Here is a 27,112-nt window from a genome sequence, read left to right on the forward strand (position 1 = left end):
ATGGTCAACTTCAGTGGAAGCTTCTATGACTGCATAGAGCCCTTTCCCAAGCAGTTCAATGTGGTCTGGGACCAGTTTGCCCAAGTGTGGGAAATGGTTCTCCAGGACATCTTCAGCCAGAACAGTGGAAGAGATTTGGAGGATAATTTATTAAATAAATTCTCAAAATGTTATTATGGAACCCATAATAAATGTGTGCAACTTTTTACTTCAATTTAACTTCACCTAACTGTAGCTAGAGTTTTCCTGCCTGGCCCACAGTCAGGACAAATCTTTGTCACCCGACAGTCCCACAAGTAAACACAGAGACTTATATTGCTTACAAACTGTATGGCCGTAGCAGGCTTCTTGCTAACTGTTCTTATATCTTAAATTAATCCATTTCTATAAATCTATACCTTGCCATGTGGCTCGAGGCTTACTGGCATCTTCACATGCTGCTTGTCATGGCGGCAGCTGGCAGTGTCTCTCTGACTCAGCCTTCCACTTCCCAGAATTCTTCTCCTCCTTGTCCCGCCTATACTTCCTCCTGCCTGACTACTAGCCAATCAGTGTTTTATTTACTAACCAATCAGAGCAACACATTTGCCATACAGAACATCCCACAGCACCTAACCGTTTAAAATAAGTACGAAGAAACTCTATGACTTTATTTAGCAGCCTCAGAGGATCGCAATTTAAGATTATTACTCCATGAATGTCTTCAAGAGGCGGGGTGTATGGGATCGTATAAGTGTGGTGAGACCAGAAGTTGACATTGATTGTCTCTCTAGATCTCTTTCCTTGTTTTTTTTGAGGCAGGATCTCTCACTGAACCTAGAACGCATCATTCAGCCAGGCTAGCTGGCCAGTGAGCTTCAGGGCTCCTCTGTCTCAGCCCCTGTCACCTAGCTCTAGGATTACAGGCCTGCATTACTGTACCTCACTTTTTACACGGATTCTAGGGATATGGGCTCGGGCTCTCACACTTGCATGGCTGCAAGTGCTTGCTGACCAACCTCGCGTCAAAGCAAGCTCAAGGCAGCGGCTTCTATTTTATTTTCCTGGCAATGCTGGGAGTCGAACCTCGGACTTTACTCACGCTAGATAAGTGCTCTCCACTGATGACCACCCCAGTTCTCCACAAATGTCTATATGATATGATTCTTTTGTGTTGTCTGTTTCTTACATACTGCTCCTTACAGAGGTTGCAATTGCTTTCAAAATACCTACAAGTCCAACTGTATTTCAGAAGTCTTCTGCAGGGACAAACTTTACCTCCTAAGCATAGATCAATAGAACATGAGCTTTATATGTACCAAACCTTTTGAGATCATGTATACATTTGCCTTAAATTTAGCTAGACTTAACCTTTTAGATGATAAGATTAGTCTAATTGAATTGATCTATTTTAAATAAATTAGATCTCTTAATTACTAATAAAAATTAATCTAATTAAAAGTAAAAATTTAGCCTGGCGGTGGTGGCGCACACCTTTAATCCCAGCACTCAGGAGGCAGAGGCAGGTGGATCTCTGTGAGTTCGAGGCCAGCCTGGGCTACAGAGTGAGTTCCAGGACAGGCTCCAAAGCTACACAGAGAAACCCTGTCTCGAAAAACCAGAAAAAAAAAAAAAAAGTAAAAGATTAAGAGCCAACATCTTCTGTTCCTTTTTCTTCCTTACTTTCTCTATGGAGTGATTTGTATCCCTTCATGCTGTTCAGTCTCCTTAGATGTTGTTTTAGAATATTATTTGGATTAAATCACTAGCAACCCATCAGCTTAATGATCAAAGGAATTTATTTGAGGGTTAATTCACAACCATGGGAAAGATTTATTGTAGGGTCTGGGAAAGCTGAGCTATGTCCCATGCTGAATGGCTTGGTCCAAGATCTCAGCATCCAAACCGTGAGGTAGCCAAGAGAGAGCTGCATTTGTGCATCCCAGGTCTTAATGGTCACCCACCCAACCCCTCACTCCCCCACCCCCACTCCCACCCCCATGTACCTCAGGGGCAGGTACATCAAGGTCATAGGTAGATGTGATTGTTACTAGGGGCAGTGCTTCAGGGCATGGCTCAAACAGCCACCTACTACAGAATATTTGGCTTTCTGTTGCTATAACAAAATGCCTGGAGACTGAGTACTTCATACAGAAAGAAGGTTTATCTGCTCACGGTTCTGAAGATTCAAGAGGGTGGCATTAGTGTCTTCTGGAGACTGTTGGGCTGCCTCATACCTAGTGGAAGTCATCCCATAGCAGGAGCAGGCACAATAGTTCACATGTTGAGCAAGAGAAACAGCTAAGGAAGCCAAATTGTAACAACTAGCTCTCTCCCTGACCAGTCCAGTCCCACAAAACAAAGAACTTGTTTCAACATGAAGGAAGAAATCCCCTGGTTATGCAATAATTCCTGAAAGGCATCATCTCCTATCACTATTTCGTTGGGAACCAATAGTCCAACAACTGAACTTCCAGGTCATACCACGCCCCTAGCAACCTGCCTAACCAGCTCCACCTAAACACCAGGAAAGGCTCCACCAGAAGCTTTGGGCTGTTTAGTCTTACCTCTGAGCCTTATGGTGTTTTAAACAGTGACACCACCACCCCACACCGAGTCTCTTTGTACTTTGAACTCATGGTATAGTATTTGTTGTTTTGCATTTCAAATTGTACCTTTCCATAGTTTAAAACGCTGTAATCTTGTACCACCCATCACTAGACTCGGTTACCAAAATGGGTAGGGATGCTTTCTCATAGATTGTCACTCACTGGAAGTCGAACGGAGCTGTTCATAGATTCATGTTCCTTCTACTCTGCTTATATCTTAGGAGATTGTTTTCAAGTCTAATTTGTGCCAGAAACCCCTTCTCATATCCAAATATCTCATATCCAAATATCTTCTCATATCTGCCTTCTCATATCCAAAGCTCCCACTCTTTCTTTTTAAAAGCCTAGCTATAAAATAAACATATAACTTACTAGTCTACGTATGCCCTGGGAAATCTTACACCCGACTCTTCAGTCAGGTAACAGCTTTCTGTGATGTGGTGGTTCTAAGTCTGCATTCATAATACAGCCTTCTAATCTAATCTGTTTCAGTGGCGTCCTCAATGCCAGTTACAATGGGAGGTTTATCTTTCATAGTTGGTGACATGATAACCTTGTTAATTTAAGTTAAAAAGTTAAAAAAACGAAGGAAGAAGGGGTCAGTGAGATGGCTCAGCGGCTAGGCGTGCTTGCTACCAAGCCTGATGATATGGGTTTGATTCTTGGAATTCACAGGGTAGAAGGAGAGAACTGATTCGGGCAAGTTGCTCTCTCTGACCTCAACATGCACACTATGACGCATACGAAAATAAATGCAAAAAATAATTGAGTAAAGGAAGAAGATAATAATAAAGAGGAACTTTTTTAAAAAAGCAGATGGCTAAAAATATCAATTCCAGGGTAGGGATGAAGTCAGTGGTACAGCATTTGCCTGATGAGGCCCTGGGATTGGCCCTCAGCTTTTCCAAAAGAAAGAGAAAGAAAATAATTTTATTTTTAATAACAGCTTTATTAAGACTTATTTCACCCAGCAAACAATTTGCCCATTTAGAGTGTTCAATTCAGTGACTTAATATATGCACAGAGTTGCACAACCATCATCGAATAATTTTAGAATGCCTCATCATCCCAGAGAAATTTCACAGCCGAGCAGTCCATCCATCTCCATCCTTATAACACCTGGCCCCTCAGATACTATAGGACCAGCAGTTCCTTGTGTCTGTATGGATTTGATTATCCTGCACACTGCACGTAAACGGATCATGCAACTTGCAATTGGGAGGGGGCTAGCTTCTTTCATTAAGCATACTATCCTCAGGGTCCGTCCCTGGTGTAGCATCATCTATCAATAGTTAATGGACTCTTGAGTTGTTAAATGTTTTAGCTAGTCAATTACACATGATTATAATATTTCACCTGTTTTCTTTCCTTTTGGGTCCTGGGGCTCACACCTATAACTTCACAGATTGCTAGATAAGTGCTTTGCCATGGAGGCATATTCCCAACTTAGAGTGATAATATTACAATGTTAGGGGATATTCGATCACACCGTGAACCCCGAGTTTGCATTTGCATTGATTAAATAAAATTAACCTTGGGTCAGGAGGCTGAGTTGGCAAGTAGTTGACAGAAAGTAACCATAGAGCATCAGTCATCCAGGAGAGATAGAGAGACGCAGGAAGTAGTAGGGAGGGATTTGGAGTGGCGGGGCTTTTCCTGGGGAGCAGAGCAAGGAGAGAGGGTGAGCTAGTTGCCACTCAGCCTCTCTGAGCTCCCAGGTTTGCACTCCAGCTTTGAATCTCAAGTCAGATTTATAAATGGAACGATAGAGATTTAGCTAAAGCTACCTTTAGCATCAGCGACAGGACCGATGCCTTTGGGACACAATTCCCTCCAGACTGAGGCCTGAGGGGCCAGGCCACCACTAGGGAAGCAGGCTGGTAACTGCACAGTTGCAATTGTTGGCCATAGATCAAGTCACATCCATTGTGCCGAAGATAGAACAACATTACAATGCTCTGAGTTTTGTGTATAAGTTTTCAGTTCCCTTGAGTACCTGTCTAGACATGGGCTTGCTGGATCACATGACAATTCTAGGCTTGTATTCGAGGAACTGCCAGGCTGCTGTCTGAACAGACTGCTCCATTTTATGTCCCCGTTATTGGCGAAATTATTAAGGCCACTCCACATAGTTAAAAGGAAGATTTATTTAGTGGGTAACTTACAAATGAAGGGATAGGTAGGTCGCGGGGTCTGGGGACGGTGTATCGCAGTCCAGCGGTGTTCTCTGGAGCTCTGCTCAGTCAACCTCCACTGTCTAGGGTCCAGGAACAGAGAGAGCGCTGGCCCATCCCGATCTCGGCTCTCCAGGGTCCTCTCTTGGCCCCGCCTTGTAGGCGTGACAGTTGCCGAAGCCTCAGTGGGGGTTGGAACTTACAGATCAAAGCTGGAATGGCTACCCACTACACCCATCAGCCACAGATGAAGGTCCAGTGTCTCCACACCAGTCCCGGCATAAGTTGTTTTTGGTGTTTTTTTTTTTTTTTCATTACAGCCGTCTTTGTGGGCAGGAAGTGGTATCTCCTGTGACTATTTACTTTCACTGAGAGCTAGTGGGCCATTACAGGGAGAACAAAGGAAGACCTGTCTAATCCTGGCTGTCACTTGATAGGTTTATGTTCCTCAAACTGGTTCCATTGTCTTTCAGATCAGTATTTCTCAATCTGTTCTATTTGTGCCCCATGTACTCCTTCAAAAAAAAAAAGTACTAAAAGCTTATGCCGTTGTGAGAGTCTCATGTGTTCCTAGTTGAGAATCATCATGGCCTGTTATCTGAGACTTTTTTTTTTTTTTAATTTTACAGACTAGTAAAATAAACCTGCCAACTTTGTACTGGCTACTTACCAAGAACAATACACCCAATTTCATCAGTAGAGGACACTGAACCTTTGGAAGGAGAGAGGAATGACTGTAAAATAAAAAGTCCTTTCTAAGATGATTTTATCTGAACACACACATGCGCACACGTGCATGCACACACACCACAAACCATCCCCTACCTAGCTTAATTTCCAGTATTATAATTCTGACATCACATATGACTTTGCATGACTCCTCTGCTGGAAACATACATTGGAATAATGTTGTTGGTACTCTTAACAGGCCAATAGATCTCTGATACGGGTCAGGCAAATTGGTGAACAGAGAAAGAAATGTTGCCTCAGCCTGAGCCAAGAATATTCTTATAGCCACCCTCATACCATCTCAAGCAGTTTCATCCCTAAAATAACTAGCCCCACTTAACCAAGCTTAGTAAGACTATTCTTCTTTGAAGGTTGTCTAGACCATTAGATAAAATGCTGATGAGGTCTTCTTAACAGATGGGTCAGTTTGATGTGTCTGGCACACACTGTCCAGTCTTAGCCTTTCTAAGAAGGGGACAGAAGTCATTGGTAATGCAATGCCTGAAGACGTACATTGGACCTTCTATAAATGGATCTTGGCTGGGAAACTGAACTGGGAGCAGGTGTAAAGAGCAACTCAAAAGGTAAAAGCACTTACTGCTTTTTCCAGAGGACCTGGGTTCAATTCCCAGTACCCACCTGAGGGTTCACGACCATCTGTAACTCCAGTTCCAGGGGATCTGATGCCCTATGCTGGCCTCCATGGGGACCAGGCATGACACGGTACACAGATGTACATGCAGGCAAAACACCAATACACATAAAATAAAATGCAAATTTTTTTTTTTTTTTTTTTTTTTTTTTTTTTTTTTTTTTTTTAAAGATTTATTTATTTATTGTGTATACAGCATGTATGACTGCAGGCCAGAAGAGGGCACCAGATCTCATTACAGATGGTTGTGAGCCACCATGTGGTTGCTGGGAATTGAACTCAGGACCTCTGGAAGAACAGCCAGTGCTCTTAACCTCTGAGCCATCTCTCCAGCCCTAAAATGCAAATTTTAAAAATTGAACCCCAGCTACTCTTTAGACTTCTTTAGACTTCTAGGTCCAATTATCCATTTGGATGGAGAGCTAAGAGTTTGCCCCACATCTGAAATGATAATACAAGGGAAGAATAAAAAAATATAGACTGGGAGGAGGTACAAAGAGCAGCCCCGTGTGAACTGTGGGACGGCTCCAGCCACTCAGTACTGTGTGATGGTGGAGCTGAAGCTGGAGTTTGCTGAGGAGAAACCGAGGCTTCTAGAACTGTTTAGGTAAGTTATAGCTGAACCTGCGGAGTGTGGTGTGGAACTATACATCTGCCGTTCTAAGAAGCTCAACAGAGTCCAATCACAAGAAACGAGAAGGGAGTGGCCATGAAGGACACCAGAGGAAATTGTGAAATAGAATAAGAGGGCTCGTGGGGGAAAGGGGCTTGTCACCAAACCTGATGACCTGAGTTCCGTCCCCTGGACCCATAGGGTAAAAGGAGAGAATGGACTCCTTCAAGCTGTCCTCTGACCTTCACAGGCACACCATGACTTGCACAGAGAGAGAGAGAGAGAGAGAGAGAGAGAGAGAGAGAGAGAGAGAGAGAGAGAGATTGAGAGAGAGAGAGAGAGAGAGAGAGAGAGAAGTGTGGTAAGATGTTTTTAAAAACAGAAACACAAAACCAAAATCTCAACAAAGCACAAGATACTGTCAACCTAGACTGTAGTCAAATTTTTTTTTGGCCCACCTGTCAGTTCCCAAAGAACCATACGGAGACTTCTTATTAATTATGAAAGCTCGGTTGGTAGCTTAGGCTTATTTCTAACTAGCTCTTCTAACTTCAACATAAGCCTATCTTTTAATCTATGTTCTTTTACATGGCTCAGTTACTTTTACTTTAAAATGCCCATGTTGCTCTGTGTCCCTGGCATCTCCCCTTCTTTTTCCCAACATCCTCTCTGCCCCCCAAATCCTGCCTAGCCATTGGCCATTCAGCTTTTTATTAAACCAATCTGAGTGACATATCTTCATGACGTACAAAAAGAGTACCCCACAACACTAGACTGTTACGTCTAGTGGCAGCCTCAAAGGCACAGTCAAGGTGAAGACGTTCAGACAGGAAAAGGCTGATCAAATTCATCACCACCAGATTCACACCACAGGAAGTATAAAAGGAGGACCAGGATACAGCTTGGCAGGTAAAGGGCTTGCCTGGCATGTGCAAAGCTCTGAGTTCGGATCCCAGCATGGTGGTACATGCCTATAATCCCCAGCTCTCAGGAGGTGAATTCAGGAGGGTCAGAAGTTCAAGGTCATCCTCATCCTCCATAATGAATTTGAGGCCAGCCTGGGCTATATGAACCTTGCCTCAGAAAAGAGAACAAGCAAATACAAAAGGGATTCCCTGAGGAGAAAGCCTAACACCAAAGCCTGAAAAAAGGAATATCAGAAGTGACAATGATGTAAGGAATACATTAAAAAAAAATTTTATTTTGCATTTTACTCACAAAACACCTTACATATCTAAAACTATATTTGTAGCTATATCTTTTAAAAAGCCAAGCATGGGGCTGGAAAGATGATCCAGCAAGTTAAGAGCACTTGTTGCTCTTGCAGAGGACCAGGGTTCAATTCTCAGCACTCATATGGTGGCTTATAGAGTTCATAAACAAAAAGATTCCAGGGCGGGCTGGAGAGATGGCTCAGAGGTTAAGAGCACTGGCTGTTCTTCCAGAGGTCCTGAATTCAGTTCCCAGCAACCACATAGTGGCTCACAACCATCTGTAATGAGATCTGGCGCCCCCTTCTGGCATGCAGGCACATATGCAGACAGAACACTGTATACATAATAGATAGATAGATAGATAGATAGATAGATAGATAGATAGATAGATAGATAAATCTTAAAAAAAAAAAAAAGCCGGGCGGTGGTGCACGCCTTTAATCCCAGCACTGGGGAGGCAGAGCCAGGAGGATCTCTGTGAGTTCAAGGCCAGCCTGGACTACAGAGTGAGTTCCAGGACAGGCACCAAAACTACACAGAGAAACCCTGTCTCGAAAAAAACAAAAACAAAACAAAACAAAACAAAAGATTCCAGGGTATCCCACACTCCCTTCCAACCTCTGAGTGCATCAGGCACACACATGGTGCGTGAAGGCAAAACACTCATACACATAAAATTAAAAAGCCCGGGGTGGTGATGCATACCTTTAATCTCAGCATTCCGGAGGCTAAATGAAGCAAGATGTTCGTTCACAAGTTCAAGGCCAGCCTAGAATAAATAATGAAACTTTGTTTCAAAAGGAAATATTCTCTTTAAAAAACAGTACAGTGACCGTTTTTTTAAGATTTATTTTTTTAATTATATGAATGTGTGTCTATGCAGTTAAGTGTGAAGAGCAGTACATACTCCTAACCACCAAGCCATCTCCCCAGCCCTATACTGTTGTCTTTGAAGTGTGTGTGTGTGTGTGTGTGTGTGTGTGTGTGTGTGTGTGTGAAGAGTGGTAACATGAAGTAGATGGGTTATGAGTTAAACTGTTTATGTGGAGTGGAGAAACTTTTCCTGTAAAGCACAGAGAAGTGAATGTTCTAAGCTCTGCAGGCTGCTGTCTTACCCACGGTGGCTCAGCACTGTCCTTACGGCGTGATAGGAATTGAGATGATATACCAGGGAAGAGCAGGCAGCAAGCTACGCTCGGCTCCTGGACTGTTTGAGAATCCTTAACACATGCTATAAACCCCAAACCAAGGAGCTGAATAAAACAGAGGTATAACTAAAACCAAAGAGATAGAACACACTCATAAAAAATACTCAGCAAATTCTAGGAAAGAGAATATGGTTTCTGTACCAGGTTCTGGACGTGCTGAGGCCTGTAAGGGGAGTCACTGGGCACCTCAGGGACGGACAGGCTAAGTGGAAATATTTCTTGGCCGCCTAATCCAGTCCAGCAACAGCTCAGTGTCTTCAGTAGCTGGAGGTCCAAGTGGATTTAAGTGGAAAGGTCAGGAACAGGAAATTATGGTGGCCCCAGCCCTAATCTCAACACTGAGGGAACCTCAAATTTTGGCTGATACTCAATGACCTGTTTGTACAGAAGAGCAGGATGAGGAGCTTTTTTTTTTTTTTTTTTTTAAACAAACACTGTGTTTGACCTTGAACTGTATCGGTTTTCTGAAACTCACTGCCAACATTACAGAGCCTGTTGTCATGGTTACTTGCAAGCAGCTATTGGTTGTAATAGTGAAGAGCCCAGTCTGCAGGGCAGAGGGAGAGGGGTTTGGGGGTATTTGTTATTGTTTTTTTCTTTTCTCATGTTAAAAGTACTCCTGCACGTTACGTTTCATGACCTCTTTCTAAGCAGCACTTTGGGCAGGCAATGCCCATTTGATTCAATGCAGTTTGTGTATGGTAATTGCGTTGCCCAATGAGGAATCTTTGAAGATACATTTTTTTTCTCATTTGAACTTGGTTTGTATTCAGTTTATATTTGAAATATTTTCATCTCATATCCGTTTACTTTTCTCTTATCTTTAAATTGAGTTTATGTAAAATAGGATTGTGTAGTCAATGTCTGTTTACTGATGCATACCCTTTACAATAATCAGTTCCGTGGGCTATTTTCAGTCACTTTTAATTTTTAACCAGGCATATTTCCCATTAAGTGATTGCTGCCAATTACACACTAATTTTTTTTAATGTCACATTCAGAATGTAATTGAAATAAAAATCAATAGATTTTTGTAAAAATGTAAATAGTGTCATCATAAATTTCCATTTTGCTCATTATGTGAACTTATTAGGCGATTGCCTCATTGTTATCCAATGGCTCTGGATTGGAGCCTTTGAAAGTTCAGGCCCACTGGATTTTACTATTTAAATCTGAAGGGAGAAGGGGGAGAAATTAGCACTGAGAAATGATCTGGTTTCCCTGAAGATCGTTAGTAATTGCTTAAACTGGCACGTAACAGCAGAGGAAGATTCAAGGCCCGTTGCAGGTTTAAGTCAGCAGAATTATGTCATACTGAATTTGGAAGGTGAAGAAAAGCCGTAGTTGGAGACAGCATCCGGGGAACTTCTTGCACACATGCATGGCGGTTCCTTTCACTAAGAAGAGGAGCAGCCGGGTGGTGGTGGTGCACGCCTTTAATCCCAGCACTCGAGAGGCAGAGGCAGGCGGATCTCTGTGAGTTTGAGGCCAGCCTGGGCTACTGAGTGAGTTCCAGGACAGGCACCAAAACTACACAGAGAAACCCTGTCTCGAAAAACCAAAAGAAAAGAAGAAGAAGAAGAAGAAGAAGAAGAAGAAGAAGAAGAAGAAGAAGAAGAAGAAGAAGAAGAGCAATGGGAGAGGCCCAGCCCCAAGCAGAAAGACAACAAATTTAACCTTCCATGTGTTGAGCTTGAGGCATTTTTGAGGAACCCGAGCAGTCCACCCACACATCAGCGTCTTGCTCAGTCCTCATCAGAGAAGCTTCCCCTTGCAGAAGATGGGAACCATTACAGAGGCTAGCAACTGGACAGTGTTCATGGAGTGAGAGACTTGGGAACACTCCATTCTGGATGGGAGGTCTCCAGCAAACCCTTCCCCTCAGGGCTCAGGGTTCTATGCAGAAGAGGAGGTGGAAAGCTGGTTAGAGCCAGCGGGGATGGAGGCCGTCAAGGAAACAAGTCTTTCAGACACAACGGGACTGATGGTCACGTGAGCTCACAGAGCCTGTGGCAGCCCACAGAGGGCCGGCACAGGTTCAACACAGACGGGGTCCCAGAGCGGAGAAAAGTGGACACGAGCCCCCACGCCAACAGAGAAGCTATTTTCAAGTGTCAACCGCTCACAAAGGACAAATAAGTTTCCTCCAATGGGAGTCTCAGTGGGTATACAAACCACACCTTAGGGCAGGCTCCACGCCAGCCGACACAAAATGAGCTCAATGGTAAGTTTGGAGATTTTTTTTCCTTTCGTAATACTTTGTTTGGGATTTTTAATTTTTATTATTTATTTATTTAACCTTACTGGTCTTTTGCTTATGTATTATGGTTTCTGGTTTTGTGTTTTTTTGTTTGTTTGTTTGGTTGGTTAGTTGGTTGGTTGGTTGGTTGGTTGGTTGGTTGGTTGGTTTTTCGAGACAGGCTTTCTCTGTGTAGCTTTGTGCCTTTCCTGGATCTCACTCTGTAGCCCAGGCTGGCCTCGAACTCACAGAGATCTGCCTGGCTCTGCCTCCCGAGTGCTGGGATTAAAGGCGTGCGCCACCACCGCCCGGCTAGTTTTGTGTTTTTATGGTTTTTGTATGTGTATATGTGTGTGTCTCTGCGTGTGTGTGTGTGTGTGTGTGTGTGTGTGTGTGTGTGTTTCCTGTTTGTTTTGTCTTGTTCTTGTTCTTTTTCTTTTTAATTGGCTTGTTTTCTAAAGACAGAGAAAAAGAAGGTGTGGAGTTGAGTAAGTGCTGAGGAGGGTAGGTTCTGGTAGGAGATGAGAGGGGAAACTCTGATCAGAAAGAATATATTGTATGAAAAAATATTTTCAATTAAAAAAAATATACATCCAAGCAGACAAGAGAAGTAAACAAGATTTAGAATAGACACTAGAAGCTTGGGATAGTGACGTCAATCTGGGACTCATTCCCACCTAGTAATCGACCGAGCTTAGATTAATAGAGATCTATGAATTCCTGGAGCAGTCAGGACAGAGCCTAGGACGGAGCCCTGGGGAATCCCGGCATACCATAGCCGCAGGATGGAAATTTCAAGTAGGAAGGTAGATTGTTCTTGTGCTAAGTGTGGTTTAGAGCCCAGATGAGATGAGGTGATGCTGAGGCCACGCGGTCCTGCTGGGAACTGCACGGATGTGCTGGGAGTGGGTGGAGAAACCAGCAAAAAAGAACAAACCATAAAACCAAGCACCTTCTGCCGCCTTGGGGCTGGAGGAGAGGGAGGCAGGGAGAGATGTGGTTATCATGGGGAAAGCAAATTGGCCCAGGGCTTCTTTGCTTGCTTGCTTTTGCTATGTTGAGAGATGAATCCAGTTGAAAGGGGATGGTTGAAACCACGGCCGAGTGGGGACCTCACCGGGAGAGAGCGGTGACAGTGGAGATTGGCAGGTTGACGGGGTGGAGATGCAGGTGCCAGGCAATGAGTTTAGAGGACATCGAGAGCTGTAGGCTGATGGCTTCGATTAAAGAACCAGAGTGCCGCCGGGTGGTGGCGGCGCACACCTTTAATCCCAGCACTTGGGAGGCAGAGGCAGGCAGATCTCTGTGAGTTCGAGGCTAGCCTGGGCTACAGAGCGAGATCCAGGACAGGCACCAAAGCTACACAGAGAAACCCTGTCTCGAAAAACAGGAGGAGGAGGAGAAGGAAGAGGAGCAGAAGGAGGAGGAGGAGGGGGGAGGAGGAGGGGGAGGAAGAGGAGGAGGGGGAGGAGGAGGAGAGGAAAGGGCCAGAGGTTTGAGGAAAACAACAGCCGTTCATCTGATAGAGGCGGGAAGTAAGGGGACCAGAGGAACACGCTCGGTCGGACTTCCAGGCAGCGCTGTCTACCGGAGCTGGGTGATGATTCACTAATGAACGCTCCTCTTCGCGGCTCTAATGGAAAGACTGCCCGGAGCTTGCTGAATAATGTATCTGTCTTGAAAATGATCTTCGATACAGTCAGCAGAGCACTTTTTCTTCACGTATTTTATCGTCTGTATTTTTCATTCAGCACTTTCAAACATCAAATTCAAAGCGTGAGAAAGAACGGGGGGAGGGGGCAGACAAAACGTAACTTTTTTTTTTTTGAAGTTGAAAGGAATGTGACAGAATTTCTAAAAAGCTGAATGATCTTTGAAATGCCCAAAAGTACTAATCTCCATATTAGTGCTTGGAATGCTGATGAGGATTGGTAGATTAAAAACCACAGCTTGGAAGCAGCGGCCTTTATAAGGTGGTCTTGGGGAAGTGTTAGCTTAGAGTGTTCACGATTCAACAATTCATGAGGAATGAATGACTTATTAAGGTTCAGTTAAGGAGTTGGAATTCAGGATGAAACTCAGAAAGTTAAATAAACCTTAGGTCCAAAAGCAAATACCTTGAAATAATGACGGATTGAAAAGGGCCGGCCGGGCGGCGGCGGCGCCTTTAATCCCAGCACTCGGGAGGCAGAACCAGGCGGATCTCTGTGAATTCGAGGCTAGCCTGGTCTCCAAAGTGAGTTCCAGGAAAGGCGCAAAGCTACACAGAGAAACCCTGTCTCGAAAAAACTAAAATAAATAAATAAATAGAAAGAAAGAAAAAGAAAAGGGCCATGTTAGGTTACCCAAAGGCTACATAAGGGTTAATTTTAGGTGTCAGTTAGACTAAGCTAAGGATGTTAGCATGTGTCCATGAGTGCATGCTGTGCTCTGGGTAAAGTTGAAGGGCAGTCCTGGGCCTACAAAATTGTGTCCTTGGAGCTTGGTTTCAAGTGTGGCAACATAAAGAGTTGGTGACATTTATGTTGGACCCAAGCTCTGACATCTAAGGGTGGGAGAAAGCAAATGTCGTAACTTAAGAAGGGAGAAACAGAATTCGCCTTTCCTCTGCCTTTTTCTTGTCTCTAAGCCCTCCTGGGAACTGCCAGTGTTCTCCCATGTTCTGATTCTATGTGTTATAAGCCAATCGGTGGTGGCGCACGCCTTTAATCCCAGCACTCAGGAGACAGAGGCAGGCGGATCTCTGTGAGTTCGAGGCCAGCCTGGTCTACAGAGAGAGATCCAGGACAGGCTCCAAAACTACACAGAGAAACCCTGTCTTGAAAAAAACCAAAAAAAAAAAAAAAAAAGAAAAAAAAAAGAAAAGAAAAGAAAAAAGAAAAAAAAATGTGTTATAAAAGAGTGAGCCCGGTCTCTGAATTCCTCATAGTCTGTGACTGCTCTTGGGCACATGCTCCTTCCATGGTTTCACCCATCCAGGTGATGACTCACCAAGGAGACCCTCATCATGCTACCCGGACTTTAACCCTCCAAAACTGAATAAAACCTTTTGTGGTGATAATGGGCTCTGTCTTGGTCATTTTGTTATAGAATCGGAACATGGGAGAACACTGGCAGTTCCCAGGAGGGCTTGGAGACAAGAAAAAGGCAGAGGAAAGGCGAATTCTGTTTCTCCCTTCTTAAGTTACGACATTCGCTTTCTCCCACCCTTAGATGTCAGAGCCCCTGACTCGAGTGACTTCAGACTTCAAGATTCACCCTATCGGAGCTGGAGAGATGGCTCAGAGGCTGAGGGCTTTGACTGCTCTTCCAGAGGTCCTGAGTTCAATTCCCAGCAACCACATGGTGGCTTCCAACCATCTATAATGAGATCTGGTACCCTCTTCTGGCCTGCAGGCGTACATGCAGGCAGAAAACTATATAATAATAAATAAATAAATCTAAAAAAATATTCCCTCTAGCAGCCCCTTACTTCAAGTTTCAGACCTGGGCTGCAGTACCCAACTGGCATTCTGTGGCTTCTAGCTTGCAGACAGATATTTGTAGGATTTCTTGGCCCCTGCAGTCACGTGGACAAATTCCCCAAATTCTCTTATGTACTCATACACACGCTACTGTTTCTCTAGAGAACCCCAATGCAGGCTGGCATGGTAACAATGCAATGAAATTAACCAAGCGTGAAGATGATGAATCCTTCAGACAAGCATCCTGGAAGGGATACAGAACATGAGAACAGAAACAGACTGAACGGAAGTATTTTTGAGACGAACCAAAATTTATTCTGTCATTTGGTTTCTCGCTACTAGGAGGTTTCTGTCTCTTGGGGCTCTGGGGAGAGAAGCAGAAAGGCACCTTTTTCCAGATGTTTCCATGCTAAACAGTGTAGAAGACTGGGCAAATGTTAAAATGGCCTGGTCCTCTCTGTCTTCAGCCGTCCTCTTCCTTCTGTGTCCTCTGGTGGGAGTGCATGTGTTCTCTGGTAGGAGTGCATGTCTTTCTTCGGGGTGAATATTCGTATGCACGTTTGCGTGTGTAGGTACCCCTGCATGTATGTGCATGTGTGTGTGTCGAGTGGAGGCCAGAGGTCAACATCAGGTGTACCCCTCAATCACTCACCACTTTATATCTTGAGTCAGGATCTCTCACTGTACCCTGAGTTTACTGATTCTCCTAGACCAGCTGGCTAGCAAGCCTCGAGGATCCTCCTGTCTCCACACCACCACCCCCCTCACCCTAGCACTGGGATTACAGTTTGGATGAAAGATACAGGTCTCGCCTTCAAAGGAATACAAGATACAGTTTAGGGTGTGTATGAGTGACCATGGCCCGGTAACACAGACTCAGGTTACCCTGAAATTCTATCTTTTAACATTGAAGCATTTTCATGGGTTTTTATACTTTAAAGAATAGAGAAAGTCGAGAACCAAGGCAAGTTTAAAATACATTGGTGGGTACACCAGAGAGGTGGTACGTCGAGCTGGGGGAGGCTTTTCTGGAGGCTCAAGGTGCTATCTGATGATATTCTTAGCTTTTGGGTTGGTAGAAGCTAGTGGTCTGCTAAGCCAATAGATTCCAGAAGGGCTTTTATCTATTTGCATGAGATGTTATTTCTGACACAGAGGGTAGCAACAAATGGCTGTTTTGGAGGTTCAGAGCTTAGCCCCAAAATAAGGAAATTAGTCTGCAACATTTCATCTCTCCACAGTACTGAAATTCTAATCAGCAGATTCGTTCCTGTAGACATGGATTCAGGAGTTTTCACTCACAGCCAGATGCAGCATTTTTGGGGGGTGAGGGGTGGGGAGGTGTTTCATTCACAGTATCCCTTGGCCAACTGTCCCATTTTGAACATGAGGAGGCCACATATATCAAATATCATAAGGTTCCTCGTAGCTAGGAGGCTCATGGCTAGGATCTGGTGTAGCTGAGGCTGAACAGTGGGCAGGACAGCAGTCTTCAGGAGAGAGGAACAGCCAGTAAAGGCCGTTAAGAAAGAAATTCCTGGATTATATCAAAACTACTACCTATCACGATCTGGATCTGACTTTTTTTTTTTTTTTTTTTTTTTTTTTGGTTTTTCAAGACAGGGTTTTTCTGTGTAGCTTTGCGCCTTTCCTGGAACTCACTTGGTAGTCCAAGCTGGCCTCGAACTCACAGAGATCCGCCTGGCTCTGCCTCCCGAGTGCTGGGATTAAAGGCGTGCGCCACCACCGCCCGGCCTGACTTTTTTTTTTTAACACCCTGTGTATCTCAAATAACATTTACATGTGACATATAATAGGATTATTGTATCTAAAATTTAAATAATCAAGAACACAGTCTGGGGCTGGAGAGATGGCTCAGAGGTTAAGAGCACTGGCTGTTCTTCCCGAGGTCCTAAGTTCAATTCCCAGCACCCACATGGTGGCTCACAACCATCTGTAACGAGATCTGGTGCCCTCTTCTGGTGGGCAGGTGTACATGCAGACAGAACATCATATACATAATAAATAAATAAATAAATCTTTTAAAAAAACAAAGAAACAAACAAAAAAGAACAACACAGTCCAGTCTAATCAGGTGGTAGTAGTAGGTAAGGGAAGGAGGGGCATTAACCAACCAAAAAAATCCTCTGAGCATGTCATCATATTCCTTTACTAAACTGATGATATGCCTGGCTCCACGCCCGTGTCTACAGTCATTTGTGCTTTATGGGACATGTTATTTGATGTCTGGGGCCCTTGAAAGAGTTCATTATCCATCCTTTAACTCTAGCCTTTCTTCTGGCCAGTTTGGTTCCACGGCAATCACCTCACATGGAGCGGCTAGCTCGAGTTCTAAAAACAACGGATCTTCAGTATCTAAGTTACCGTAACTCTTATTTGTAAAGGATAGCTTGATCTGACCTGCTGTCTTGGTGTGGCACCTAATCCCAGTTTGGGGAAGTAAATGGACAGTTAAATGACAGGGGAAAAAAAATCAGATAACAGTACAGTATCATTTTGAATTCCTTCCCAGCAGAATCGACCCTTTTCCATGTACCAAATATTGTTCATGATGGGGTCCAAACAAGGGGCCAGACTCGTGAGAACTTGAAATTCCGTAGGTTTTGTCATAACCGGATGTTATTTGTCATTTCACAGTCAGAGAGGGAAATGGACTCCAATAGGAGTTATTCTGTAATACTGCCCATCTGTTTCCCATTGGCAGAATGCAGGCATTGTTTATTTTTCCAATTCCAGCTAACTACACTATATAACTTTAGGGATCTGTTAGTCAGGGAACATGGGCCCCTAAGACACAATGTCTCAAGAAGCGTTGGGCATTGCCCCACAACCACCTCAGATTCCATCTGGATTGACATTAACCACAGTCCTTGTTGAGTTAAGTACATGCTTGTGGCGGTTTGAGAAGGAATGGCCCCCCATAGGCTCATATATTTAAATGTGTGGTCATTAGGGAGTAGCTCTACTTGAGAGGGATTAAGAGGTGTGGCCTTGTTGGAGTAGGTGTGGCCCTGTTAGAGGAAGTGTGTCACTGAGGGTGGGCTTTGAGGTTTCAGAAGCCTAAACCAGGCCCAGTGGCTCGCTTTCTCTCTCTCTTCCTGCTGCCTTCAGATCCAGATGCAGAACTCAGCCACCGTGTCGGCCTGGGAGCTGCCATGTTCCGCACCATGAGGATAATGGACTAAATCTCTGGAACTATAAGCAAGCCCCAATTATATGCTTTCTTCAATAAGTGTTGCCATGACCATGGTGTCTCTTCACAGCAATAGAACACTAACCAAGACAAGGCTTTTTCCCACCCCTGAGTTTGATAGTAGTCCTGTAGAGTGTGTCTAGTGTTTTCAATCCATTTCTGTAGAACACCATTTCCTTTACAAGAGTTTCCAACCCTTTCCCCTCCGTAAACGTGCACCCCGTAAATGTGCACCCCTTAAACGTGCCTGTCCGTCACAGTCCCCTCTGTTGCTTCTCCTGCCTTCTTGCCTCTTCTTGTTCCTCTCTGGTCTGTCCTCTCGTCTGTCTGTCTGTCTGTCTGTCTGCCTGCCTCTCCCATGTCCCCACTCCTAAACAGCCTTCTGCCCTTTCACTCCACACACCCCCGCCCCATAACCCTCCCGCACTAAATCTGTTGCACGTGGCATGTTCTCTTAGGGGCACACCTCGGCAGGGCCCGCCGTAGCATTCCCCTCACTGCTTTTTATATTATACGACAGACATACAGATAGACATAGACATACATATGAGCTAGGGTTTGAGTTCACTTACTTACAGCTCTTGATTGGCGAGGTAGAAAAGGTGAGTATCATCCAGTCCTTCTGAAGCCCACATGGACGCGTCCTAAGTCGGTACAGGTTTGACGTGGGAAAATGAAGCCAAGCCTCTGTCCCCTGAAGCTTAGCAGGGAAGGCGGTAGGTGGAAGTACCAGATAAGGCACTTCCCAATGAGGCTGAGGGGGGCGTCTTCGATTGGGTGCCTTTCCCAATAGACCAAAACATCTGGATACATTTCATTTAGTTCTTCGTGTCCCAGGAGTTCACTGTGGAAAGATCCCTGAGCTAAAGGCTTACCAAGGTCAGGGTAGAAACATCAGAAAAATGAAGAAGTATGGATTTGAGGAGGAAGGTCAGGAGAAAAAGGCCAGACAATTTCAAAGGCAACAAAAACCAAGATAAACCAAACAAAAGCAAAACGCCTTCAAAGTTTTAAAAGTGAACAAAATACTGAAATAAGCTAAACTGCTAGAATTTAAAAAAAAAAAAAAAAAAAAGACTTTAGAGACCTGAAAGCAAGCAACAGAAACCAAAATGTCTAGACCAAAATGTTTTCTAAGCAAGTCAGCATAGATACCTTGAAGCAAAGCACCTTGAAAACGAACCAACAAGTATCTAAGAGGGATCCTAAACTTCAGCTCAGACCAGACTTATGGACCACCAACGAGATTTAGGGAAGTCCAGAGGAAGAACTCACCAATTAACACTTAGGAAGGCAAGGCAGGATGGTGGGCAGCAAGGGAGCCCTGGGCTGCTACCTGACGCCGATCTTGTGCTATGGATGTCTTTCTGTACGCTGTGAATATATGCTGTTCCCATTGGTTAGTAAATAAAGCTGGTTTGGCCGGGCGGTGGTGGCACACGCCTTTAATCCCAGCACTCGGGAGGCAGAGGCAGGTGGATCTCCATGAGTTTGAGGCCAGCCTGGTCAACAGAGTGAGTTCCAGGATAGCCAGGACTGTTCCACCAAGAAATAATCTTGTCTTGAAAAACCATAATAATAATAATAATAATAATAATAATAATAATAATAATAATAAAAAAGCTGGTTTGGCCTTTACTTAGATTAGAAAAGGAGGATTGTCCCTGGGGCCCCACGTTGAACAGCCAGAACTGCCCATGAAAGACACAGCTCTTGCCTTGAAGGAATAAAGATACAGTTCACCCTAAAGGGTGTAGGGCTGGGCAGCACAGACTTGGGGTACCCCAAAATTCTGTGTTCCAATATTGAAGCTGTTTCACAAAGTTTTTAAAGTTTTACAGAACAGAGAACCTCATACATAAATCAAGGCAAGTTAAAAAAATATACTGGTGAGTACATCAGAGAGGCGGGTACATCGAGACGGGGGGGGGGGGGGGGGGGGGGGGGGAGGCAGGCTTTTCTGTAGGCTCGAGGTGTTATCCGATGGCTTTCCTAGCTTTTGGATTGGTAGAGGCCAACGAGTGCTAAGCTGATAGATTCCAAAATAAGGCTTTTATCTGTTTCTAACATGGGAGGTAGGGAGTGGCTGTTCTGGAGGGCCAGAACTTAGTCCAAAATAAGGTGATCAGCCTGGGTACCTGCAGCGTTCCATCTCTCCACAGTACTGAAATTCTAATCAGCCAGTCAGTTCCTGGAGACATGGACCCTTTCAGGAGTTTTTACTCCCAGCCAGACACGGCTGCCACCCTACACACACACACACACACACACACACACACACACACAGACACGGAATTTTCTTCACAATAGGCACACATTGTCGTACCCAGCCTTTTCTGTGTATGCTGGTAGTTTGAACTCAGAGACTCAAGCTTGCTTGCACAGCAAACACATCAGTGACTGAGCCGTCCTTCTGGCCCCAAGACACTTCTCTCTACACATGTTCATCTTTCCCCTTTTGTGTAGGTTCAACACAAGTCTGAATAAGAGAGCAAGCACTCAGGTCACATGGTTCCCACACCATCCAGTCATTTGCCCAATCCAGCAGCCTGGATACAATATACCAACACCTCCCATTTTCCTCAAAACCCACCCCTGGCCAGGCGGTGGTGGTGCACGTCTTTAATCCCAGCACTCGGGAGGCAAAGGCAGGCAGATCTCTGTGAGTTCGAGGCCAGCCTGGACTACAGAGTGAGTTCCAGGAAAGACGCAAAGCTACACAGAGAAACCCTGCCTTGAAAAACAAAAAAAAAACAAACAAACAAAAAAAAAAAAAGCCACCCCTATTTTCTTGATCTATAAACCCTTCCAGTTACGTCTCTGAAATGTTTCTCTCTCCCCACCCCGTTTGTCCCTCTGCTCTCACTGATGTCACTGGATCGCCGTCCCCTGCCACAGTTCTGGCCACTCTCCCACCTCTTCATCTTCCCTAGTCAAATGACGCCCCACCGGGGATTCTTCCGTGTCCATCTACTCATTCTAGCTCACTGCTGAGCTGTGCCGTGGCCTTCAACACAAATGTCAAGCGTCTTAATGTTTACTCACTGGGCCCTTCATCTGCCCACGGTCTTGCTTCCGGCCAGTGTGGTTAAAACGCCAGCCCACCTGAGCCTCTTCAGACCTCTTCGCTCTCTCTGCTGTCTCCTCTCTCCTCCCACCCATCAGTTTGAAGTTGGAATGCATACTCCAGGGAGCTTTCCCGAGCCTACTCATTCCATTCAGACTCAGAATCCATACCCCTTCAAAGCCTGATGCTTGCACAGTTCCTTATACCTCTCGGTTGGAAAGCTCACTGAGGTTCAGGATCAATCCCTTCTGCTCGATGCTGTATTCCAAAGCACGGCAGTGGGGCCATAAGAAGCTTCCAGTGATGTGAGATTGAATGGCTGAGTGATCAAGTCAACTCCCAGGGCAGCCCACGGCTCTTTGGAACAAAGGAACTAGATATGCTCCAGATTTGATCCAACTTGGGGAAAATGACGAGACTGTGTTGAGTTATATTCATCTGAATTCCAATTTGTCATTAGGATCAGAAAGAGAATTGGCACACAGGCCCAGAGTTCATGTGCATTTGGGAAGCTGCATCACAGAATGTTGCTTAATAGGCATGGATTCCCAGAAAGGGACATTGATTATTCTCATGTTTAATAGCATATGGCTTGATTTGTCTGCTTTCTTCATTTGTATACATAGTGGGCCTCTCAGTCAGGTAACATTCTACAGAGGTTCCTGCCACCAGCCTTTCGGACCGGCTCTCAGCCCTCTCTATGCACAAACACCACATTATGGTGACAGATTATGCAGACAAGCAATGTTGCCCTTAGTGTTTATTAGCGTCTTTATCTGTTCCAGAGCCACTAAGAGTAGTTTCTATGCTGATATTATGGTGTAATGTTTTGAGCAACCCCATTTCCTTCCTTTCCAAGTTCATGGGCTCCTTTCACACACACACACACACACACACACACACACACACACACACACACACATACACACACACACACACACAATCATCCACATGGGCATGCTCAGATGAAACCAGAGGTTGTCGGAGCTACAGACTTTCTTTGGGTCATCTCCTGGGTAATGGATCTGCTTGGACCTGAGGGTTCTAGGACATGTGTTTGTAAAGAACCATTGGGTCTAGGGTACCAGTCAAGCAGGACAGCTTCTGAGGGCTGGAGTTTAAGGTGGCTGACAGAGCTCGCTTTTCCTTTGGCCTGAAGGGAGAACTTCTCATTCCATTCACTTGTGAACTCTAACCCAGGTATTGCCCAGATAACTTTCTTAGGCTACCCTGAGCATTCACTGCACCGGCTCTTGAAGATAGTTAATTGTGTGTCTCTGTGTGCGAGCCTGCCCCAGGTCCTGAGCAGCAGAGCTGGATGGGAACAGGAGAGCTAAGGTTTGTAAAGGCTGAGGCCACAGCCTAGTCATCTCAAAACAAAACCCCAAGGCCAGGCATGACAGCACTTACCTCTAATCCTAGCACTTTGGAAGACAGAGGTGGGGTGGATCTTTATGAGTTCGAGGCCAGCCTCTACATAATAGATTCCAGGCAAGAAGTTTGAAACCCTGTCTCAAAACAAACAAACCCCGATGTTCTGTAAAACTTCACACACAAACGGCACGTTGTTGGTATCTTCTATAATTATTCTCTTGTATTTATGCAAGTTTTTTTCTTTTTCCCTTCCTCCTTTCTCCCTTCTCATCCTCCAGTGCTGGAGTTCCAGGTATGGACCACCACCTCCAACTCCGCATCGCCATGATCATGGAATGGCTCTCTGCTATGAATAGTGGGACTCTTCCCTCTGTATGCGTCCCCTATGACCTCTCTCAACTGCAGTAACAGCGCCCATGCAGCTCCACCATTCAGGATCAGGAGGAGGCCCACACACCACAGAGACACACAATTGACGGTCTTTGAGAGTCGATGCAGTGACTGCTCAGGGGAGCCTTAAAAAGGTTCTCTGGACAAAACCTGGGTTAGCGGTCACAAGTACAGCAAAATGGAATGGGACGGCCTTCCCTCAGGCCAAAGGAAAAGTCAGGGCAACCGGAAACGGTTGGGCCCCACCCCTTCCCAAGTCTCCTGTCATTCACTGAAGGCCTGGAAACCCTGTATATGTGCTCAGTGTCACTACAGCCAAATGACAGTGTCCAACAGGACATCTTACACGCACTCTTGCAGCAAATGCCACCCACTGCTTGAAAGAGGTTACTTCATTTATGGTAAGCAAATGTTACTAACAATACTTTACTTTTTAATCTACTACGAAACAAAAGGAAAACAAAGAAAGAGATTAGAAAGAATCTTTAGTTTGTTTGTTTTTTCGAAACAGGGTTTCTCTGTATAGCTTTGTGCCTTTCCTGGAACTCGCTTTGGAGACCAGGCTGGCCTCGAACTCACAGAGATCCACCTGGCTCTGCCTCCCAAGTGCTGGGATTAAAGGCGTGGGCCACCACCGCACAGCTAGAAAGAATCTTTATGTATGCAAGTTCTGGGTCAGCGTGGTGGCCCTTACCTTTAGTTCACAGAGGAGGAGGCAGAGGGAGACAGAGCTCTGTGACTCTGAGGCCAGCTTGGTCTACACAGCGAGTTTCAGGACAGCCAGCTACATAAAGAACACTGTCATCAAAACAAATACCTTCAAAGGTTGGCACAGCTTTGTTTACCTGGCCTCCTGAATCTCAGTTTTTAAATAGTCTTTTGTTCTGTTTTCAACTCTGAAATATAAAAGCTAGAAAATAAAAAACATCTGTTTAAGCATTTAAGTCCTTCCCTATGACCCGCCTCTTCTCCCCCCCCTCTCTCTCTGTCTGTCTCTCTCTCTCTCTCTCTCTCTCTCTCTCTCTCTCTCTCTCTCTCTCTGACAGTGTCTCACTATTAACCCTCAACTATCCTGGAGTTCCCTATGTAGACCAGCCCTGCCACCTGAACGCTGGAATTAAGGAACACACCACCACATCCAGCCTCATGGCCTCTTGTTAATATCATTCTAGCAGAAGTTTATACAAATGAAATCACTCTAGCTCCCTGTCAAAACTGGTTACAGAAACATCTAGAGACATTATGCTTTTGAATTTCACCGGAAAAGCCAAATATTTTTTGTGATTTCCATTGAAAGTTCACCCTGTCTTAGCTGTTCAGGGTTCCAGGGCCAATGTCTCCCAGCTTGACACTAAAAAGGAGTAACAAAACCACATGGATTCCCTCACCCCCTCACGCATGCCGCAAAGCTAGAGCTGTAGGCTAAGCTCAACCGCAGGCCCTGGTCCAGGGATCTCAAGTGAGCATCAGGCCGCACATTTGTGTGTCTGTCCCCTTCAGGATGCGGTGTCACAGAGACATGGAAGTGTGAAGATGCTATTTGTGCCATTAGTTTTGCCCCACGGTAGGCTCCAGGAAGATTCCACTCCACAACAATTTGGCTTTCTTTCCGTCGGCTGTAGAAGTTCATTGACAGCTTTCCACATGTTCGTGTACGGCAGCACATAGTAGGACTGTGATCTGTGATACCGAACTTTACTTTTTTTTTTTTTTTTTTTAATGTATGAATGCTCTGTCTGCCTGAATGCTTGCATGCCTGAAGAGGGCATCAGATCCCATTAGGGCCATTTACGGCTGTGAGCCACCAGGAATTGAACTCAGGACCTCTGGAAGAGCAGCCAGTGCTCTTAACCCCTGAGCCATCTCTCCAGCCCCTTGAACTTTACATGTCTATTAACAAATAAACCATTCAGCTGATTTATACTTAGAATTGCATATGTATTTTTTGTTTGTTTGTTTGTTGTTGTTTTCGAGACAGGGTTTCTCCGTGTAGTTTTGGTGCCTGTCCTGGATCTTGCTCTGTAGACCAGGCTGGCCTCGAACTCACAGAGATCGGTCTGGCTCTGCCTCCCGAGTGCTGGAATTAAAGGCGTGTGCCACCACTGCCCAGCTACATATGTATTTTTGAGATATGAAAAGCAATGATGGGGGCTGGAGAGATGGCTCAGTGGTTAAGAGCACTGGCTGTTCTTCCAGAGGTCCTGAGTTCAATTCCCAGCAACCACATGGTGGCTCCCAACCATCTGTAATGAGAACTGGCGCCCTCTTCTGGCATGCAGGCAGAACACTCTATACACAATAAATAATTTTAAAAAAAGAAAAGAAAAGAAAAGCAATGATGGGGTTAACTAAATGGTGGTTACTAACTGAAGATCATGCTCTCGTGTTATACAGTTATGATAGGTTCCAAAAGACAGGGAGGGTCACATGCAGGAAGGTAGACCATTAGCTCATCTGGGAATGAAAATGTACAGTTATTTCCCACCTTCGTGACATGCTTCTTATTAAACTACGCACGTTTTAATTTTACTCATTCTTTAAGTGGCTCCCACTCCTGAACTCTTTTTTTTTTTAAAGACTTATTTATTTTTATCTTATGGGAAAGAGTGTCCACCTGCGTATGCACGAGCATGCAGTGCCTGCAGGTGCCAGAAGAGGGCACTAGCTCTCCTGAAACTGGAGTTACAGAAGGTTGTGAGTCACCATGCGGGAGCCAGGAACTGAGTCCCAGACCTCTGGAAGAGCAGCAGGTACTCTTAAATGATGAACCATCTCTTCCGCTCTCGGCTTAACACAGAGGCCCTCAACTGTCCAACAGACAGAAGGTGAGTGGCACTGGAGTGCTCAGTCCTAAACAGATGTCTATATCATTCCCCTCCCCTCTAGGCTTAGCACCTATGCCGAAGAGTAGCCCAAAAGACTATATAAGAGCCAGAGGTAGTGGACGACTTCAAGGAAATCGCATTTTCCAGACACATCAGGACTGATAGCACACGTGAACTTAAAGAGATTGTGAGAGCGTGTATAAGTTCAAGCCAGAAAAATACGCCCGGCACGGAGAAGAATCCAGCACAAAATCCCACTTGCATCCAAGAAGCTATCTGTAATTTATCGATTGATAATATATGCAAATTATCAATTCCTTCTGGCGAGGGAGTGGGGGGGGGTAGTTTTCTTCAATGGAGTGAAACTGGGTATTTCAACCACACTCCAGTGTAGGCCCCGTGCTCAGGAATAGCTGGCCAACTTAAACTGGACTCCACGGACTTGTTGTTGTTTGTTTTTTAGAGAAAGGGTCTTGCTGTGTAGCTCTGGCTGTCCTGAACTCACCATGTAGACCTGGCCGTTCTCAAACTCCCAGAGATCAGCCTGTCTCTACTTCCCTAGTGCTGGGAATAAAGGTGTTCAATACGATGCCTGGCCAGTTGTTTGTTTTTAAGAAAGAGAAAGGGAGGAGGGTGACGTCATGATGTACACGAGGACGTCCAAAGCCGTCTCCAAATCTGAAGAGGATAACAGTAACACAATAAGAAGTCCTTGGCTTCTACCGGAGCATTTTCAGGCTTGCACGAAAGTGGCGGGCAGCATCAGGGCAGGTGGAGGACACCATCAAAGAAAAACAGTACATACTAAATGAAGCCAGAACACTGTTCCAGAAAAACAAAAATCTCACAGCCCCAGACCTGATTAAACAGTGTATCGGTGAATGCACAGCCAGGATTGAGGTTGGGCTGCATTACCAGATTCCTTATCCAAGATCAGTTCATCTGCCTCCAATGGCTTCACACCACCCGGAGGCCGGAGACTTCAAACCCAGGAGAAACTGAGAAAACTTTCCAAGCCAGAGTGTCTGCAGTCTCATGATGAAGTTTCCTGGTGGAGAGGACGGTGGACTTTTGAGACTGGAGAGCTGACTCAATTTGGAATGTAAATCGGGCACCTGCCCTTCTTGATTAGGAGCAAAAAGAACACTTCCTTTAGACCTCCAGAGTTGGTCCTCACCGATGAGACGTGGCTGCAAGCATCCTTAGGGTTTTTCAGGGCCCTGCTGCTGCTGCCTGAGTTGATGGCATTGGCCCTAGAGGTCATGGACCTTCCTGACATCTTCACTGAAGTCATCCTTGGAAGCAAATCGAAGGCTTGTGGAGGAAGACTAGGCAGTTCCTGGGACTGCTGTGTAGCACAC

General features: G+C 45.1%; 1 pseudogene; it reads left to right on the forward strand.

Moving 5' to 3' along the window:
- Positions 1–26,858, forward strand: LOC131894712 (LYR motif-containing protein 1-like; annotated as a pseudogene).
- Positions 26,859–27,112: the final 254 nt, after the last annotated feature.

This window comes from Peromyscus eremicus, chromosome 17 (assembly GCF_949786415.1).
Source record: "Peromyscus eremicus chromosome 17, PerEre_H2_v1, whole genome shotgun sequence".
In the NCBI taxonomy this organism is placed as follows: domain Eukaryota; kingdom Metazoa; phylum Chordata; class Mammalia; order Rodentia; family Cricetidae; genus Peromyscus; species Peromyscus eremicus.